The 21,160-nt window shown below is 38.8% G+C and overlaps 1 long non-coding RNA gene across 2 annotated transcripts in view; it reads right to left on the reverse strand.

Annotated features, from left to right (window-relative positions):
• The window catches only part of LOC121832188 (uncharacterized), a 141,117-nt gene that overhangs the window by 107,523 nt on the left and 12,434 nt on the right, over window positions 1-21,160 (reverse strand). Inside the window, exon 1 of one of the 2 annotated variants that reach the window (XR_013042220.1) lies at window positions 29-338. The exons of the other annotated variant lie outside the window; for it this stretch is intronic. This is a non-coding gene — a long non-coding RNA (uncharacterized LOC121832188). Of the gene's footprint in view, window positions 1-28; window positions 339-21,160 lie in introns of those variants that run through there. 2 annotated transcript variants of the gene reach the window in all.

A 21,160-nucleotide genomic window follows, 5' to 3' on the forward strand; every position in this document is an offset into this window, starting at 1 on the left:
AGCCAGGTGCTCTTCAGAAAGCTCTTACCTATATACTCAGATACCGTGTTCTTAGCATATCAGGGAAGGAGATCTTGTCCTACAGGAACAAGGGGGACAATGTTCACAAGAGGCTGCTCAAATTTTCTTTTCATCCTTTACCAAGCTTGTTTCTCCATTCAACAATGTAATCTGAAAGTCAACAAAGTCCTTCTCTAACTTGAATTCTGCCCCCTGAGAAGTTGGCCATTTCTGTGACTTCAGTTCATGGAGAACCACATCAGATCCAGGGGCAAATTGAGAATGAACAACAAATCCAGTCCTCTTCAGTACCTCCACCAGGCCATGTAGGCCATGTTGATAAATGTAGGGTTTCAAATATGTCTCAGTGGCTGCACTAGATGTCCCTCTAGCTTCTCTACTCTGTTTATGAAGATTAAAAAAAAAAAGGATTTTGTATCTATTCATCGCCATGCCATTTTTATTTTTGCCCTTGGCATCTTGCAAGTTGAGTAGGCTCCACTAGACATAATATTTGCTAACTTACCATGCAGAATATCATGCCCATTCTGACAAATGAGCAGTATCTTTTGATATTTGCCTGTGTCCTATCAGTTTTTCAATGGAACTCATGACAAAGCTCAAACATAATTGCTAAAGGTTCTCCTTGCTCTGACATTCTCTGAGTCAGCAATTGTTCCAAATCTTCTGATCCCAGTTACCTCTAGGAGTTTACATTGTGCTACATTCAGACACATGTTTTTAATCTGGAGCATTAATGTCTGGAGACACACTAGTAAAAACGCACCTCTGGTGTGTGAGCTTTGAAATACTTCAGCAACAGTCTAATAGCCCAGTGTACCTCCCTTAGTGTTCTGTCTTTGAATACGATCTATCAGCTTAAATACAGTGTATCTGCTGCTCCATCTCCTTATTGCCTTTGGATCTTCTTTTCCAAAGCCTCTACATTTTTACGGAACAAAGGCTGTGCATGATAGTGAGTACATGAAGATATGCAATTATCTGTTCTGGACAGATGAGGAAACATGATTAGAAGGGGTAACAGCAATGATGAATACCTTCTGAGTCTCAGATAGGAAGCTCAAGACTGATCAAGGGCACCACTATAAAGATCAAGCCTTTATTTTCATGCTTTTGGACTACCCACCCTCTTAGCTGGTGAAGATAAACAAGACTGATATTAGTTTTCAGTTTCCACCCATCTGTATCTAAGAGAAAAAAATGGAAAAAAGCAATTTTTATCCAACTACAGATTTTGAGTCATTTTTTTCTCCAAGGAAATATCCTAGGCATATTATAAAATTCAATCCATGAATTTAAAACAATAGCTTTGCAGTTAGCTTTGAAATCCAAACTCCAAAACACCTGGTCTGCAGTATGCTGTTTCTTGAGCACACTATAGACTCAGAGAATGGCTGATGTACTGAAGTTTACCATTGGTTTTTCAACTTAATGATGGCTATGTTAGCTGATTTTCTAATGGATGTGACAAAATCATTGTTAAAAGCAACATCAGGAAGGAAGGTTCATCTTGGTTCAAGGATACAGTTCATCCTAGTGGGGAAGACATGGCATCAGGCTGGTCATATTGCATCCACAATCAGGGTTTAGAAGAGAGAGACAAAAGCTGGTGCCCTGCTCAATTTACTTTTTATTCAATCTTGGACTCATGTCCCGACAAAGCTCAGGAATAATTGCAAAAAAAGCGGGGGTGGGGGGGGTGGAATGGTTGTAAGAACCAGAGGTAGTGAATGTCTAGAGTAAACCAGTATTTACTGGACATAACAGAGCCATTGTACACCTAAATACTTAAAATGTCCATACTACCAAATGAGATCTACATATTCAATGTAATACACATCAAAATTCCAATAACATTGTTCACAGGAATACAGGGCTAAAAATCTAAAATTCTTATGAAAGTATAAAATATCCAAGACGAAGGAATTCTGACAACAAAGAGCAATGTTCTAGGTACTACTATAAGTAAATATAAATTATAAGGCAGAGGCACAGTACCAAATGTTTCAAGAACAGACACGCAGACAAATGCAGTAGAATAGATCGGAGGACCAGAAATAAACCCTGACAACTACAGCCATATGATTTTTAATAATTGTGTGTGCCAAAAAAAATTAAAGAAAAACAACTTCTTTTTCAGGTTGTTCTGGAACACTGGATATACATAAGGGTGTGTGTGTGTGTGTGTGTGTGTGTGTGTGTGTGTGTGTGTGTGTGTAATTAGGTACTTATCTCTCACTATGTACAACAATAAGTTCAAAACTTAATTGGTCCTTAAGGTCAGATTTGAATCTTTAAAATCACTATAAGAAAACATACAAGAAACCTCCAATGATGTAGGCACAGGCAGTGGCTTTCTGAATGACTCCCACAGCTCAGGAAACAGTAAAATAAATTGACAAATAAGATTATATAAAAACTAGACATCCTCTCCAGCAAAGGAAGAAATAGAATGGGAGAAAATCTTTGCCAGCCAGTTATCTGGCAGAGCATTAATGTTCAAAATACATAAGAAACTCAAAATATTAAACACCAAAACAACAAATCTAAATAAAAATGGGCAACACAGATTCAGTTAAATTGTGCCAATAGCTGATATTACATAAAAAATGTTTAACATTTTTAGCAAATCAAAACCACGTTGAATTTCCATCCCATCTGCCAGCATGGTTATTATCAAGAAACAAATAATAAATGTTTATGAGAATTTAGGAATTAAGGAAACCTTATACCCTGTTTTTACGGACAAAAGACTCACAAGTGCTATGGAACTCAGTATGGACAGTCTTCAAAAATAATTGAAAGTACAATTAATCCAACTACACAGCTCCTGGGTATGTGGCTAAAAGAATCTGAACATACCATAGAGACAACTGCACACCCATGTTTATTGTTGCACTAGTAACAATAACCAAGAGATGAGACCAGCCTAGATATCCATCAACAAAGGAATGGATAAAGAAAAAGTATCATGACCACACAATGAAATCTTATTCCCTCATGAAGAAGAATGAAACCACATCATGAACAGGAAAAAGGAATTAGACTGGGCATCAACATCTCAGAATATAAGTCACTGGCCAGTGATAACACATGCCTTAAATCCCAGCACTCAGGAGGCAGAAGCAGGTAGAGCTCTGAGTTCAAGGCTGGCCTGTCTACAGAGTGAGTTCCAGGACAGCCAGAGCTACACAGAGAAACCTGTCTCTGAGGGGGGAAAAAGACTATTAGCTAGACTCAGAATGACAATGTTGCATGTTCTCTCCTAGGTGGGATTCAGAGGCAAAAGTTCTAGGGAATAGAATGGAAACTATTAGAGAAGAGGAATGAAATTAAGGGAATTGTGGTCAAACCTGCAGGAGAATAAGGAAGTGTGTATTATTAAGGCATGCTATATGCATGTATGAAAATATCACAATGAAATCTTTTGTTTTTTACAATTAGTACACACTAATAAACATATTTTCTAAGTACTTTGAGTGGTTCATACCCACACTAAATTTGAAAGAACCACTGATTTAAAACATTGACCATCTTTTGGGGCTTGTATATCATATGCCTATTATGGTATATTATGCAATTCAAATAATAGAAAAAACAGAGAAGTACTATCCAGCTAAAGAGTGTTGATATCTACCTATGGATTAAATACTAAGAACATATAGATTCAGGAAAATGTGTAGTACCATGCTTAGCGAAACACTAGATACAATCAAGGTATTATTCATTCATTCACTTATCAATAAATGTTTGCTAATCTTACATCAATGCCAGGTACTGCTATGACCCCTTCTCTCATAAGCCTGGGAATGGTAACTTGATAAGAGCCAGAGGATCTTCGGAGCAGCTGGAGGCCAGGTTCTTTGTTGCAGAACTCTTTCATGTGCTCAGAAATGCTCAAGAGATTGAACAGAGCCCAGTAAAAGTGACTATAAGCATATCCCAGGTTGTAGATTGCCCATCTTCTGAGACTGGTGAATCCCATTTGTATTTAACTCTGCTACAGTGGTTCAAAAACAACCAAGTATCAATAATGTAAAGTGACAGGCAATTCCAGGAAAATAAAATGTTTATTATCCCTCAACACTTTCTCTACTCTTATGATACATGAAGTGACTAAAATCTATGAGGCACAGACACAGTCTTGGTTAATGGAGATTTTCACAGAGGCCAGCTTATCAAGCCTCTAAGCAATAAGAGATTAAGACAGCATGAGTGGAACCATAGTTACAAATGACTTTCAGCATAGAAGCAACACTGAATTCTTAGAAAGGAGGCTTTTCTGAGATAGAGTTCAGTTCTCCCTTGTATCATGGTAGCCCTAAAGAGAGAGAAAGGGTAGGGGGAGAGAGAGGAGAGAGCACTCAAGGAAGACATGGTCCGGAAGACATTAGTACAAATACGAAGAGAAGAAAGGTAAACAGAGAAAAGGGCATAGCAGGTAACTCTGGGCAGGGTTAGAGAGGAGCAGGTAGCAGAGTTCAGGTTAGACAGATCACACTGACACCTGAACTTACTGCCCTACTCCAACCCCTTCACTCTTATAGAAGGGACAGTAAATCCCACGAGATTCAGTCTTAGGTTTTCCACAGAAAGCACTGTGGAGTTGAAAAGTCTTCTAGCCACACTGAAAATACTCACCATCTACTTTGTAAACAATTTTCATTCATAAAATTATGTCAGGTAGTGCATGTGGCCAGGGGAAAATGAGAACACTTTGCTTGTAATGGTATGGAAGAGATGATAAGAAGTGATTTTTTTTCATAAATTGACTAGCTGATCCTAAAATTTATATGGACTCAAATGAGCCAAAAGAGTCTTAAAAAAGGACAAAGTCAAAGCATTCATACTTCTCAGCGTCAAAACTTGCTACAATTCTACACTAATCAAGATTGTCCATTACTGGCATAAAGGTGGACATAAAGATCAATAGTATAAAATAGAATGGACAGGTGTTGGTGGCACACGCCTTTAATCCCAGCACTCAGGAGGCAGAGGCAGGTGGATTTCTGTGAGTTCGAGGTCAGCCTGGTCTACAGAGTGAGTTCTAGGACAGGCTTCAAAGCTACACAGAGAAACCCTGTCTTGAAAAAAAACAAAAACAAAAACAAAAACAAAAACAAAAAAAAAGCTAGAATGAATTTGGGGCTGGAGAGATGGCTCAGAGGTTAAGAGCACCGACTGCTCTTCCAGAGGTCCTGAGTTCAATTCCCAGCACCCACATGGTAGCTCACAAGCAATCTGTAATGAGATCTGGCACCCTCTTCCATACACATAAAAAATAAATAAATCTTTTTTAAAAATAGAATGGAAGAGAAGGGAAAGGCAAGGAAAAGGATGGGGAGGGCAGGGGAGAGGGAAAGAAAGGGGAAGAACAAAGGAGAGGGGAAGGTAGTAAAGTTTGCAATAATTCCCCACATTTGATGGCAAATGACTTTATGGGGGGTGGAGGGCTTGACAATTCAACATCGAAATAGTAAATGACTCTTTTTAAGTGGTGCTGAGCACTTGATTATTCACATGCAAATGACTGAAATGAGCCCCTACTTCACACCAAGTAACTCAAAACAGATTATATCCCAATCATATCTGAACTATAAAACTTTTAGAAGAAAACAGGGAATCTTTGCAGTATCACATTAGGCAGCAGTTCCTCGGATACTATGCAAAAAAGAAAGAAAGAAAGAAAGAAAGAAAGAAAGAAAGAAAGAAAGAAAGAAAGAAAGAAAGAAAGAAAGAAAGAAAGAAAAGAAAGATTAGACCAAGACTACATCAAAATTAAAACATGAATAGTAGAGGTATCCAAACTCCCTGCTAACTGCTTTGGAGCATCCCAGAGAACTAGAGAAGGAGGCCATGTTGAAAATATGGACTACAAGCCCAAACTTTAGACAGCATGGAGAATTTCCCAGATGATACCCATGCTGACAGATAACTGCAAGCAGAATCCTCCAGTTCAGACATTCCAACAAGGACAGGAGCCAGAATGATCAGAAGATGCACAAATATTTTCTTATGACAAGATGATGAGGTATTTCCTACATATATATAAAGAAAAGTGTATTTTAATACATTTATTAAAACCAAATATTTATTGGCACCATGATGCATATGTATTTGGGCTCCATGAAGTGTTTAATCTTCTATAGTTCAAAAGCCATTATACGTAATACTTAAAAGTTTAAAAAAAAAAAAAAAACTAGTAACAATTGTTTGCAATGTTTGTGAAAAAAAAAAAAGATAATGTCTTTCAGGTTTTTTAATACCTTTTACAATTCATCAAGTAATAAAACAATGATGGGGAATTGACATAAATGATCCACAAAAGAAAATAAATTAACAAATGTAAAGTGCAAGTATGTGAAATGGTGTTACTGGAATGGGAACTAAACTGATAAAAATGCCATGTGTGCCTATCAGGTTGATGAACACACAGTGAATAACGCACTGGCAAGGTGTCATTGGAAGAGAGGTTTTTGGTTCTGCCTGTGGCAGTTGAAGTCACCAAAAAAAGGATCCAGATATGGTCCTGTATGCCAGTATCCCAGAATTCTTGTGAGTTCAACAACAGCCTAGGATTCATTGCACTGATATATACATATATGGAATGCTTCTAATGCACTAGTTAGAATACATGGGATTAATTATTAATTGCACTAATTCTTCTAATGCACAAACACACATGTACATACACACACACACATACACACACACACACACACACACACACGTGTGTGTGTGTGTGCACGCATGTATATGGAATGCCCTAATATGAGTCTCATCTTCGTTAGTTCACATTGGATTATGTTGCCATGACATACAGTGATAAATAAACATATTAAATTTTATTTAATTGGCCATGGATTGGCTGTGGCATTGATTCACACCTTTCAATTCTGGTTAGGTGAATATTGCTAACAGGGTTGTGCTGCTGTGTGACAGTGGGAAATGGTACTAAAAACAACAATGGCCCTCAGTGGTTCTGCTTGGCTCTATCCACACATTCCTCTTCATATGATGTTGTCCTATGATGACATGGTTCCAACAAAGAGATTGGTGGAACATACTTAGACCCATTCCTATGCCAACCAGAGATGGAAGCCTGAGTACTGTCACGTAGCATCCAAACCCCATTCTCCAATCCAAAGAATGGGTAGTCCTGTCAAATAGTCTGCACCCCACTCCCCTATCTCTGTTGTATATTGTGGGCCACCTATTAGCTAATACGGGTCACTGTGATGCAGAACCTCTCTTTCTTCTGAACCCTTTGATAGTAGACACTTTGCTCTCCCTTGTGAAGCTCAAGCTTCTTACATGACACCTCACACACACAGCACTATTAATAAACCTCCAGCCTGAAAGATGATTCCAACTCAGTGCCTCTCTCTCTCAACCTTTCTTTCCCACATCAAAATCTAACAGTGGACAACCCAAAGTAAGGCTGAGCTGCCTGATTTCAATAAGAGAACCATTAGAATTGATTGGACTCCTCCCCTTTCTGACACTAAGATTTTAGTATTCTATGGTTCTGCTAACGGCATCCACAAGCCAGTGAGAACAGTGAAATGGAAGAAGATAATAAAAATAACCACCAGTGTCTCTTGGTTTTGAAAGTGAAGTACATGTGGGAAATGACCCTAATTATAACCCAATTTGCCTGTCATTATCTTACAGAATGGATGGGACAGGCTTTTGTCTCCCTCTAACAAATCCAATAAATATGTTTTGTGCATCTGTTTTTAAGTCAGTACCATATTTCAGAAAAACAAATATTGTTATTGTTTTCCATGGTCATTATTGCTAACAATCAAATATATTGTACTCTCTTAGGAGATCTTACCCTGACTGATCGGCACTGTGAAGAGCAGATTTCAAGCTGTATTGTCTGTATTGTCTTATTAGGTCTCCACCATCACTTGCTTTATTTCCTAAATTGCCTTCTTTGAATCACGGAGTATCCATGAGCCCCAATCATACTATGATCAATATAAATGTATTTCTGAGATGGTTTCTGTCTATAAGCACATTAGTGGAGCCACCAATATGAATAGCCAGAGAGAGGTTGCTGGAGTGAAACATTTTGCAAAGCAGGGCTATTCACTACTTTATTCAATTTTTTCTCTCTATCTGAGCTTGAACAGAATCTTTACTGAGTGACAACTCTCTGATCTATTTTTGTCCCTTCCTTCTGCTGTGTTATTGAGACAGAGGAAGTAAACATGAGCAATCCAAATAGGAAACTTTATTTCATTTGTTCTCACCCTGTCTTCAATAGTTCTTTTTTTAAAAGATGAAACTTCCTGTTTTAAATAAATTATTTAATTCATTCCAAATCTCAAACAAAAACTAATTTAGGATTCAGTTTTAGTGAGTATCCATCCAAATACCTGTCGCCATGGACCTTCCAACAAACACAGCTGCCTGATGGGGACAATGAAGGTCACACCAGCTGGAAGAGCAGCGGGGGACAGAGGGTGAGGATATTGAAGCCAGATGGGCTTTCTAGAAAAGAATTTGAGAGAAGGGTTGCAAGCTCATGCCCTGATCTCAAGTTCCACACAAAATGCGAGCATCTGGCTCTGATGAGCTAGAACCAGCTGGTCCAGCTTGAGAAAGCTGGTAAGGCTTCATCACTCCATTTAGAATGGCTATGTTCAAAAAGGCTGAAGGTAGTAAGCTTTGGGGAAGGTGTGGGGAAAAGGGAATCCTTGCACACTGACAGTGGGAATGTAAATACAGCCACATGAAAAGTAGCATAGTGTTTCTTTAAAAGTTATAGAATAAAGCTACCATATGATCCATGAGTTGTGCTATATGTATATATTGAAAGGAAATGAGGTCAGCACACTAAAGAAATCTCTGTACTCTCATGTTCACGGCAGTACTATTGACAGTAGACAGGAAATGTGAGCAACCCAAGTGCTCAACAACTAAAGAATGTATAAGAAACTATGATACATAGAGACCGTGGGATACTACTCAGCCATAAAATAGAATGAAATACTATCAAGGGGAACAGTACAGGTGAAACTGGAGATGACTGTGTTAAATAAAATAAGCTGAAAAATAAGTACTTTGTGTCCTCACCCCACAATGGAATTTAAGAGCTGGTCTTGAAAAAGTTGAGAGTGAAAAAGGTATTTATTGGAAACAAAGAAGGATACCCAGAGAAGAAAGGATAGGTGTCTTAGGGTTTCTACTGCTGCGATGAAACACCATAACTAAAGCAACTTGGGGAAGAAATGGTTTATTTGACCTATACTTCAACATCACAATTCATCCTCAAAGAAAGACAGGATCAGAACTCAAGCAGAGCAGGAATGGGAGGCAGGAGCTAATGCAAAGGCTATGGAAAGGTACTGCTTACTGGCTTGCTCCTCATGGCTTAATCAGTGTGTTTTCTTGTAGAACCCAGGATCACCAGCCCAGATATGGCACCATCCACAATGGGCTGAGCCCTCCCCCATTAATCACTAATTAAGAAAATGCTTACAAGTTTACCTACAGCCCGATCTTATGCAGACATTTTCTTAATTAAGGCTCCCTCCTCTCAGATGTCTTTAGCTTATGTCAGGTTGTCATAAAGCTATCCAGCACAGTGGAAAAAGGTTGGTCAGTAGGTACTATGATATAGTTGGTCAGACTGACTATGACTGGAATACACAGTAGGGTGATTTCAGGCCACCATGGTGCCTTATACCATTGAAAAACCTAAAATAAAAAACTTGAAAATCTTTACCATAATGAAATTAAGCTGAGAAGTACTCAAACCCATCAGACAGAGGTAGGAGTGTCCCTGGTTCAAGGCCAGTCTAGGCTATACAGTGAGTTCTTCATTGTAGTGTAAGACCTTGTCTCAGAAAACCAAAAACCAAGCAAACAAAATCTAAGGGCTGACTAAAGAAAAAGAAATAAATATAAATGTCCGAGAAATAAATGTATCTAACCTAATTTAAATATTAAATATATCTACATGCAAAAAGACATTGAATATTACCCCCACTAATACAATGTTGTTTGTTTTTATACCAGTCAAAAAATTAATTTTAAGAGCTTTCAGAATTCATATAAACCAGTTATCAAATTGTTTGTAGCTTGATATTAGCCATGGTAGGAGTATTTATCCTGTATATTGGCAGCCAAGGCATTTGTTTTCAAAGAGTCAGTTGTTAACACTAACCAACATCACCCTGCTCTAGGAAGTGGTTGCTATTCTGAAACCCAGGGAAGTGAGAGGTCCACATCTCTCTTCAGGATATCCACTTAGTATTCAGAGACCCAAAATGGACATCAAGAAAATATTATCCCGTCACTGGACACTCATCGTTCCATCTGTGCAGGCTTTCTCACCATATGACCAATGTTCAAAGCCACTGATGAAGAGCCAGAACAAAGACACCATCAGAGGCCACAGCCTCACCTGGTTCTGCTGGTCTCCTGTTCACAGTGGACAGGAGAGCTGAAAATGAGGCTGTGGAAAGCAGGAATGTGAGAAAATACTGAAGCTTTGCCTATGGTATTGTAATACGTGAGAGGGAGGGGAGATGTTTATTAAAAAAAATCCTCCAGGCAGTGCTTCCTCTCTTTTTGGAATGACATAATGTAAGATGAAGCATACATATACACACAAATACAGACATGCAAACCCATATACATGCATACACATGTATAAACACACACATATATGCATACACATACACACATTCATGGAAACAAGAGGTCTGTCTCCACCTGCCACTGAGTCACAGAATCAGCTTCAAAGACAGACATCCACGACCATTGCCTGAGGCTGCAAACCAAAGCCCTAGCAAGAAAAACTCTGGGAAGGAGGAGAAGCTGCTTATATATGACCAATTCCTCTGTGTGTGATCATACCAGAACCAAGATGGGATGGGAGTCTTGAATCTAGGTTTCATTTGGTCAGAAGGAGATGGCCTAGCCACAAACCCAATTTGTGGGGAGAAGTGAGAGCAGAAGTGAGGGGGCACCACTCAATAAGATCCCAGAGGGAAATAAAACTTCAAAGTACATTAAAATCTCAAACCATTATGATGGTCGGCTTTCATTGACAACTTGATTGAGTCTGGCACTAAGAGACACACCTGAGTGAGTCTGCTGGGGGTATTTTCAAGGGTTTACTGAGAGGGAAGATGCTCCCCAAAGTGGATAGCACCTTGTACTGGTGGCTGAGATATGGAGATCCTGTGGGACAACAATGTTCCTGGCTTGTCCACCTTTGCTTCTTGCTGGTGAGTACAATCCTTTCCATACCATCAAACCCGTCTTCTTCAGCTCTCCAGCATGCAGTGAGGACAAGAAGCTTTCCAGGAACATCCCCGGGCTTCCAGCACCAGATTGGGACTGCTGTGGCATCCAGCCTCCTGAATTGAGGAGTCACTGGGTTCTCATCCTCTCCAGTTTGAAAGCAACCATTGTTGGACTATCCAGCTTATATTGCATAAGCCAATCTAATAAAATCCCTTTAGTAATAACACCTGTCTATTTCATCAGTTCTTGTAGTGGATAGCCATTCCAGCTTGGATCTGGAAGTTCCAACTCTACTGAGACTCTGGCAACTGTCACGCCTACGAGGGGGGAGCAGGGGAGGTGCCTAGAGACCCGAGATCTGGATGGGTGAGCACTCTCTTGGTCCCAGGACCCTGAATTGTGGAGGTGGACTTAGCAGAGCTCCAGAGAACACCGCTGGACTGCGATACACCTTCCTCAGACCCCGCGACCTACCTATCCCTTAATTTGTAAGTAACCCACTAAATAAAACTTCCTTTTAACGACGTGGAGTGGCCTTAATAATTTCACCAGTATCTGGCGCTCATGTGGGGCAAATTCCAAAGGCCTGGGTGGCTCCCACCCTCTCCTCCCTGGCTGGCAGGTACCTAAACCCACCTGCAAAGTTCCATATAAGCAGGGAATGCATACAAGGTTCCATTCCCGAAAAAAGGAGCAGCTAGTCCGGTCTCAGTTCCCTAGCTTAGCCCTGAGGCCAGCGAAAGAGACACTGGCCTGTTCCCTGTGTGCTGGCTCTGGTTTCCACCATCTCGACACTGGCCAATATTGCTAGCAAGCCCTGTTTTGGAACTGTACCAACGCCACCTGCTGGCTGAAAAGTGCTACTACATGCCCCCAAAACACAAAAGGTAAGCATATTGTTTCAAGTAAAGGTACTTGATAATTTTACACCTTAAAATTGACTAACAAATTTTGACTAATTCTTGAAATATGGCCGACAACATTACCTCACAAGAATTTAAAAACCTTTTTGCCTGTATGATGAATGACATCTTCCTGGAAATATACGACATTCATAAGACATATCTGGCCTGTACCATTTTGGCATTCATCATAATAATTCACACAGTGTTCAAACACTGGTTTAAGAACAAAGATGAGTCATTATTGGGACTGATACAGGCTTTAAAAGATAGCAATGAAGGCTTACAGAAAAAGATTCTCTTTCTGGAATCTGCTTTAAAAGATAGCAATGAAGGCTTACAGGAAAAGATTCTCTCTCTGGAATCTGCTAACCAGGATTTACAGGCTTTCAAAGATAGCAATGAAGGCTTACAGAAAAAGACTCTTTCTCTAGAATCTGCTAATCAGGATTTACAAAACAGGCTTGTACCCAAAATTGATTTTATTGATAATAAATATGAATATCTAATGGATAGAACACTAACTCTCCAGAGTGAAATTATGGCTACTCAGACACTACATAAGGAAGAAAGATTACCATTAATTGATAAGATAAGGTCCATGGAATCGTGTGTTTCTGAGGAACATAAAAACTTCTATGATTCCATGAGAAATCTGGAGTCCCTTGCAAGAGAGGAGGTTCACTCCTTAGAACAGACCCTAGGTGCTCATTTGCAAGCCCTAGAAGAAACTCTCAGTAAACATGATAAGGGAACTAATAAGCAGAAGGTCAAGACCATAGAGGTTGTAACATCTCCAAATGGCTCTCATACAATGGCTTATCCTGTTATCGTCCATGAGAAGCCAGCAGATGACACACACCCCAAACATATAATACATATACATTACAACCAATTTCAGCAAGAAACTTTAAAAATATAAAGGAAGCAGTAGTTATGTATGGGATACACTCCACATACATAAAACAGATGTCAAATTCGTGGTCTACCTCACATAGAATCATTCCAGATGACAGGCATCAGTTAATTTCAGCTGTTCTAGAATATAGCCAGCATTTACAGTGGAAAGCTGGTTGAGAGAAGAGGCAAAAAAATTAAAACAACAAGGTAAAATCAGAGGTTTTGTGATCTCCCAAGATCAAATACCTGGTGAGGGATGTTTTGCTGACAGGAATGTAAAAGCCACTTATGATGAGCATACAATATCCCTATGCCGTACAGCAGCTCTAAATGCTTGGGGGGAAATTTGAGAACCTGGAAAACCAACTGAGGTATACACAAAGATATTTCAGGGACCGCATGAACCCTTCACTGATTTTTTACAAAGACTGAACACAGCTATAACAAGAGCTGTGTCAGATAAAGAATTAAGAAAAGTATTAACTGAGTCTTTGGCGTTCAACAATGCTAATGCAGAATGCAGAAGAATACTTATATCATTAAAGATCAGATCAGCTCCTATGGAAGAATGGATTCAATATACTTATGGTGTTCAGTCTCTTAACTACAGTAATGAGGCTTGAATAGGAGAGACAAATCCCAGAGGTGAAAGAAGGCCCTGTTGTACCAAATGTTTTAAATGTGGTACACCAGGTCATATAAGTAAAAACTGTACATGGGGTACTCCTAAAAGTAATACTCCTTCTAGGAATAGCCTAAACAGGAGACCCCAACCACCTCCTGGATTATGTAGAAAATGTGGCAAAGGCCGACATTGGACCAGTGAGTGCAGAGCAAAAATAGATATACAAGGCAACCCTTTACTGGCAGGAAATGCCTCAGGGGGCCTCTTGCAGGCCCCCAAATCAAACATAGTACAAACATTCCCAGCCACTGTGGAAGAAATTCCTCTCCAGGACAACTGAATAAACCAATGCCTAATGTAAAAATCGATACTGCAATGGATGATAAAACAGCATTGATAGATGGATCACAGTTTACAAAGAACATTATAAAACAAATATTTTGGCAGACTTCCATAAATGAACAAAGACCAAAGCATAGAATTCGAATTAATGGCTTGGTTCAGGAGGGCCTGGTAGACAGAGGTGCAGATGTGACTATAATTACACCAAAATCATGGCATCCGAATGGGCCTCTTTAAGAGGTAGATGTCCAAATTTTAGGGATTGGCACCCTATCTCAGATAAAACACAGTTAAAGATGGGTTGAATGCATAGGGCCGGAAGGACAGAGAGGAAGGTTGAAGCCATATGTAGCAAATGTAGCAGTAAATCTTTGGGGCCGAGATCTGTTACAATAGTGGAATACCCAGATTAAAATTCCTACACTCTCAGAAAAGGAATACAGACTAATGCATGTTTCTAGGAATAATATCATGACATGCTATAAAAATCAGTCACCAACCATTCAGGCTTTTCACAAACAGAGCATGACTGTTGTTGAACTCTCAGAAGTACCAACTGCCTTACCTTTAAAATGGCTAACTAATAAACCTGTCTGGGTTGGACAATGGCCTTTGATGAAAGAGAAGCTACAAGCTTTAGAACAGCTGGTTCAAGAGCAGTTAAATGTTCAACACATTGAAGAATCTACCAGCCCTTGGAATTCTCCTGTATTTGTTATTTTAAAAAAATCTGGTAATTGGAGAATGCTGACATATCTGAGAGCTATTAATAAAGTAATTCAACCAATGGGCTCTCTACAGACTGGGATGCCCTTGCCATCTCTGCTACCCACAGAATGGCCTATAATAGTTATTGACTTAAAAGACTATTTATTTACCATACAAGAAAATAATAGAGAAAAATTTGCCTTCACAGTACCTAATTATAATAATTCTCAGCCAGTCAAGAGATATCAATGGAAGGTCCTCCCACAGAGATTGTTAAACAGCCCTACTTTGTGCCAATACTTTGTGAAGAAACCATTAGAGATAATTCGTGTAAAGTTTCCACAATCCATAATTTATCACTATATGAATGATATCCTATTAGCTGATCCAAAGTTAGATGATACATTAGAAAGCATGTTTGAAGAAGTAAAAAAAAAGTTTTGCCTCACTGGGGACTGCAAATTGCTCCTGAAAAAATACAAAGAGGAGATTCTATTAATTACTTAGGATATAAGATAGAGCTACAAAAAATTAGACCCCAAAAGGTACAACTAAGGAGAGATAGATTGAAGACTCTTAATGATTTTCAAAAGTTATTAGAAAGCATTTCCAACTTACTGGGTATCATGGGAATACCCAAAGATGGACTACAAAATTTGGCTAATACTCTAGAAGGGGACAAAGACTTAAATATTCCAAGAGAATTATCAGCCGAAGCTGAGAAGGAATTGGCTCTAGTAGAAAAGACAATTCGAGAAGCACATGTGGATCGTGTGGATCCAGAACTTAAATGCATTCTTGTCATATTCCCCTCCAGACATTCCCCAACAGGTATTTTGATGCAGAGGGAAGATATAATATCAGAATGGATATTCCTACCACGTAAACCAAATAAGAAATTAAAGATTTATATAGAAAAGATCTCTGATTTGATTCAAAAGGGTAAATTAAGACTTCGCCAGTTGACAGGAATAGGCCCAGCAGAAATTGTAGTACCTTTAACTAATGAGGAAATTTTATCACTATGGAAAGATAATGAATACTGGCAGAGAGCCTGCAGTAACTTTTTGGGAGAGATTAACAACCACTATCCCAAAAGCAAGAGAATAGAATTCATAAAGAAGACTGAATGGGTCCTTCCTCACATTGTACGACAAAAGCCAATTTCTGGAGTCCTCACATTCTATGCTGATGCAAATAAATCAGGGAAAGCAGGATATAAATCAGGAGACTTAAGTGAAGTGGTACAAAGTCCATGCAGCTCTGTACAAAAGGCAGAACTGTATGCCATGCTTATGGTCCTGATGGACTTCACAGAACCCCTCAATATAGTCATTGACTCTCAATATGCAGAGAGAGTTGTTTTACATATTGAAACTGCTGAATTTATTCCTGATAATACAGAATTAACTTCATTATTCATACAATTGCAGGAAATCATCAGAAAAAGGGAATATATATATATATATAAAACACATATCAGATCCCATACAGGTCTGCCAGGACCTCTAGCACAAGGTAATGATGAGATTGATCAGTTACTAATAGGTAATGTGCTAAAAGCCTCAGAATGTATTAAGAAATACCATGTAAATAGCAAAGGTTTGAAGAAGGATTTCTCCATCACTTGGCAACAGGCTAAGGATATTGTGAAAAAAATGTCCTAATTGTTCCATCTATAACCAAACTCCATTACCTGCAGGGAGCAATCCAAAAGGTATACAAAGAAATGAAATTTGGCAGATGGATGTGTTTCATTTTGCAGAATTTGGAAGATTAAAGTATGTACATCATACCATTGACACCTATTCAGGATTTCAATGGGCAGCTCCTATGAGTTCTGAAAAGGCTGATTCTGTGATTACACACCTATTAGAAGTTATGGCCATCATGGGAATACCTGTACAAATTAAGACAGACAATGCCCCAGCATATGTCTCCAATAAAATGAGACAATTCTTTGCTTATTACAATATAAAGCATGTTACAGGTATACCACACAATCCTACAGGCCAAGCAGTCATAGAAAGATCCAATCGAACCTTAAAGGATATGCTAAATAAACAGCAACAGGTAACAATGACTCCTAGAAATAGACTGCATAGTGCTTTGCTAACCTTGAATTTTCTCAATGCTGATGAGAAAGGAACAACAGCTGCAGAGAGACACTGGATAACAGACAAAACTCCTGAGCTAAACCAACCAGTTTATTCCAAGGATGTGCTGACATCAGAATGGAAACCTGGATATGTTCTACGTTGGGGAAGAGGTTTTGCTTTTGTTTCTCCAGAAGAAGAAAAGCTATGAATACCAACAAAATTAATAAAAATTCGATTCAAACAGGAAAAAACCCTTGATGAAGAGAAGTAAAAGATCATCTACCAATGTGACATCTCTACAAGTTGTAAGAAAAATTTAACAATCAAAGGGTGGGGTAGGGTTCTGTTTTTGTCTTTCCAGGATAACGGAAATACCCATCTTCCAAAAATCATAAGGCCTTGGATATCTGGATGTTTACAGCAGAAAGAAAGAATCTATTGGTACCAATCTACACATGGTAAAATCTCACTGTCTAACATCTCTCTATCAATCTAGAAAAGTTGTGGCTCCAATTCAATTATAAGCCAAGCTGGCTTTGGAGATGGAATTGGCTTACTCCTTCTCTAAACCCAAGCATATTGCTAAAAGAACAGTTTGAGATTCTTCAGTCTCATATCAGAAGAGCCCTCTGGTATGGGACAGAAGGAAACCAATAAAAAGGGACCTTTGTCTTCTAAATTCTAATTCTCTCCATGCTTACTCTTGATTTCTTAGAATCCTTTCTTACATGCTATGTCCTCTTTAAATCCAAACCTCCCATTTTTTATAACAAATAAGTTTTTCCAATAGCAATCTCAGAAGTCTCCAGAAGGAAGATGGAGCCCCAACAACAACAACTCTACCCAATCCAAAATGATGCCATGGTAATCATCATCATACTACACTTCTTGCCAGAATTTCAGACAATCTTACCTACTACTGTAAAACTTGCTGCATAACCTATAGTTAGTCTAACTGAGATTTAACTATCTGAGCCTTCTCACAGTACCCAACAGAGATAACATCACCCCCTAAATGGCAGGAAGCAATTCTAAGAAAATGACATCTCTTCTCCCTTAGGTTTCATAATTCTCAGGATTATGGATGATGGTTATAGGGTTGGGGGTAGAAGAAAATATTAGACTCTGTAGCTAGAATTTTCCTGCCTTGCCCACAGTCAGGACAAATCTTTGTCACCCGCCAGTCCCACAGCTGCTCAGACCCAATCAAGTAAACACAGAGACTTATATTGCTTACAAACTGTATGGCCATGGCAGGCTTCTTGCTAACTGTTCTTATAGCTTAAATTAATCCATTTCTATAAATCTATACCTTGCCACGTGGCTGGTGGCTTACCGGCGTCTTTACATGTTGCTTGTCCTGGCGGTGGCTGCAGGGTCTCTCTGCCTCAGCCTTCTGCTTCCCAGAATTCTCCTCTCTCCTTGTCCCACCTACTTCCTGCCTGGCCACTAGCCAATCAGTGTTTTATTTATTGACCAATCAGAGCAACAGATTTGACATACAGACCATCCCACAGCAAGACTCAGTATTCCAAAAAAAAAGGGGAAGAGGGAGAAGAAATGGAATGGATAGGTATAAGATATTAAAGTAGATCATTGTATATACTAGTAAACAAATTTAGTAAAATAGCAACCTTAGATAATTTGCACTGTAACTTGTACTGTTATGGATTCTTATATGTTGATACAAATGTAAACTATTCTTATATTCCTGTTTAAAATAATTTGTATATTGATACTAATACAGAACTATATTTGTTATAATGTACATATATTTCTACTCTTATTTGAAATATTTGTATATTGATACAACTGTAAATTTGTATCTGTCATACTGTATGCATGTTCTACTTTTGTTTAGGATGTTCAGTATGTTGATATATATTTAAGATTATTGTCACATTGCATATCGCACTATATATTCCTACCTCTATTATAAATATATTGTGTATTGTCACAATTTTGAAGTCTTCGTTCTTCACCATACATTTGCTTATAGACTGTTTACCTTGTTTACATGAAGCCTTAGTCCTTAGGTTATTTTGGTAGATAAGACTTATAGATTTATAGTCACCTATGCCTGTCATCTCTATAGTTACATTAGTTAGATTATCCAGATTTACAGATACATAGGTCAGATGGACAGGTAATCATCAAACACTTCATAGACCTAGAGAATATGGCATTTAAATAACTTAGAATTCTGTTGACGTGAGACACAATTGCTCCTGACAGCACCAATTTGATCCTGAGAGAATGTTGGACTTCTAAGACATTTCCATTTGGAAGTTTGTCTTCTTGGCACAAAATGGCCTACTGGGCAAAGAACTGCCCTTGCCTTGATGGCTGACAGTACAAATGCAGTGCTGTCCTCTCTGGACAAGCGGGACACAAGGAAAGTGACCACTGCACTGTGCCAAGACAGGGTAGTATGGTCTTTCAGAATTCCTGCTTCTGAAAAATGGTTGGTCAAATACTCTAGGCTTGTAGCCAATTTGAATGCACCAACAATGCTGAGAAACATTAGGTGACTGTCCAGGCTGCCACCTGTCTTGGTCTACTCTTGCAAGATTCCCAAAAGTTGCTTGCATCCATCTACCATTTCTCAGGTACCATTATGTTCTTTCTCAGGTCTTTGATGGGATTGAAGACTAGCAGTTATAGTTAAAACTTAGTATATATAATATCTTAGATAGAACATATTAAGTATTAGATTCAGGTTCTTTAGGATAGGACACCTTTTGGAATGATCTTACCTATGCTCTATACTTCTCTGGATTTTAGTATGTGTTTCTTGCTAGATATTGTTTGCATTGGTTGTAGTTCCATCTTATCTAGGTCATTATCCCTCATTACTCCTGGACAATATTTGATAACCATTCCTTTGTATATAGCCTTGTATTAGTTTAGAACCTTCTTATTTAGACAAAAAGGGGGAGATGTAGTGGGTAGCCATTCCAGCTTGGATCTGGAAATTCCAACCTCCATTGAGACTCTGGCAACTGTCATGCCTACGAGGCAGGGCCAGGGGAGGCGCCTGGAGACCCAAGATCTGGATGGGCAAGCGCTCAGTGCTGGGACCCTGAACAGTGGCGGTGGACCTAGCAGAGCTCCAGAGAACACCACTGGATTGTGATACACCTTCCCCAGACCCTGCAACCTACCTATCCCTTAATTTGTAAGTTACCCACTAAATAAATCTTCCTTTTAACTACATGGAGTGGCCTTGATAATTTCACCAATAAGTTCTATTCTCCTGGAGAGCCCTAATACAACTATGAAGAACAACCTGAAAAAATCAACAGTAGAAAATAGATATGGTGGTATAGGCCTATAATCTCAGCACTGGAGAGACTAAAGCAAGGGAACTGACAGTTCAAGGCCAGCCTGAACTACATAGAAAGAACCTTCTAAAAAATAAAAACAAAAAAATTAATAATATGTGTGTAGCTGTACTAGATCCAGCCCATTGATACCCTGTCATAGAAGGATGAAGGATTCATGGAATTCCACCTCTTGCTGATGAGTTAAAGTAAATGGTTGATGGAGAAAGAAGAGACATTTTCTTTAGTGGTGTAACCCATGCTTCTGTAAACAACCTACTGAATCAAACAAAATAAAAGAGGTATGAGATTAGAAGGAGGACTAGTTGAGAAAAGGAAGAGTATTCATGGTAGTGGAAAAGGGCAGGAGAAGGAATTAGGGAGGGATAAACAGGATCAAAATGCATTGTCTACATGTCCACAAAACGTCATAACAAAATTCATTATTGTTTATAATTAATATATGCTAATAAAAACATTTTAAATCAACAATACAAATTTTATAACAACAAAAGTGTTAATATAACAAGGGAATCCATTTTTCAAAGTACAGTAAGATCATGAAACAAAGTGGAACAGTTAACAAAGACAAACAACCAGTAACAGAACCCACGCAAAGGACAATCTATTCTTGGCTTGAAGCCTACCCAGAAATCTGTGTCTCCACAGTCCATAGTGTAATGGAACTGACTCCTGCAAATACTAGGTTTCCCAACATGTGCCCTTGTGTTGCTCAGCCTTGTGGAGAACAGCTCTGAATCAATCAATGTATGTCCTTCCAAAATACCAGTGAAGTTCTTTCTGCTTTTCTCATAGGCATTGAAACTTGGAAATCCTCACCCTTCTCTCTATAACACAGATGTTCCAAATAGGAACAGAAATTGTTAAGGAGTTCCTGACCCCTGGGAAAAGACCAGGGACTCCATCCAACTATAATTAAAAGATTTATTGATTACTGCTAAAGGACAACAG

The sequence above is a fragment of the Peromyscus maniculatus genome, chromosome 9 (genome assembly GCF_049852395.1).
Source record: "Peromyscus maniculatus bairdii isolate BWxNUB_F1_BW_parent chromosome 9, HU_Pman_BW_mat_3.1, whole genome shotgun sequence".
Taxonomy (NCBI): Eukaryota; Metazoa; Chordata; class Mammalia; order Rodentia; family Cricetidae; genus Peromyscus; species Peromyscus maniculatus.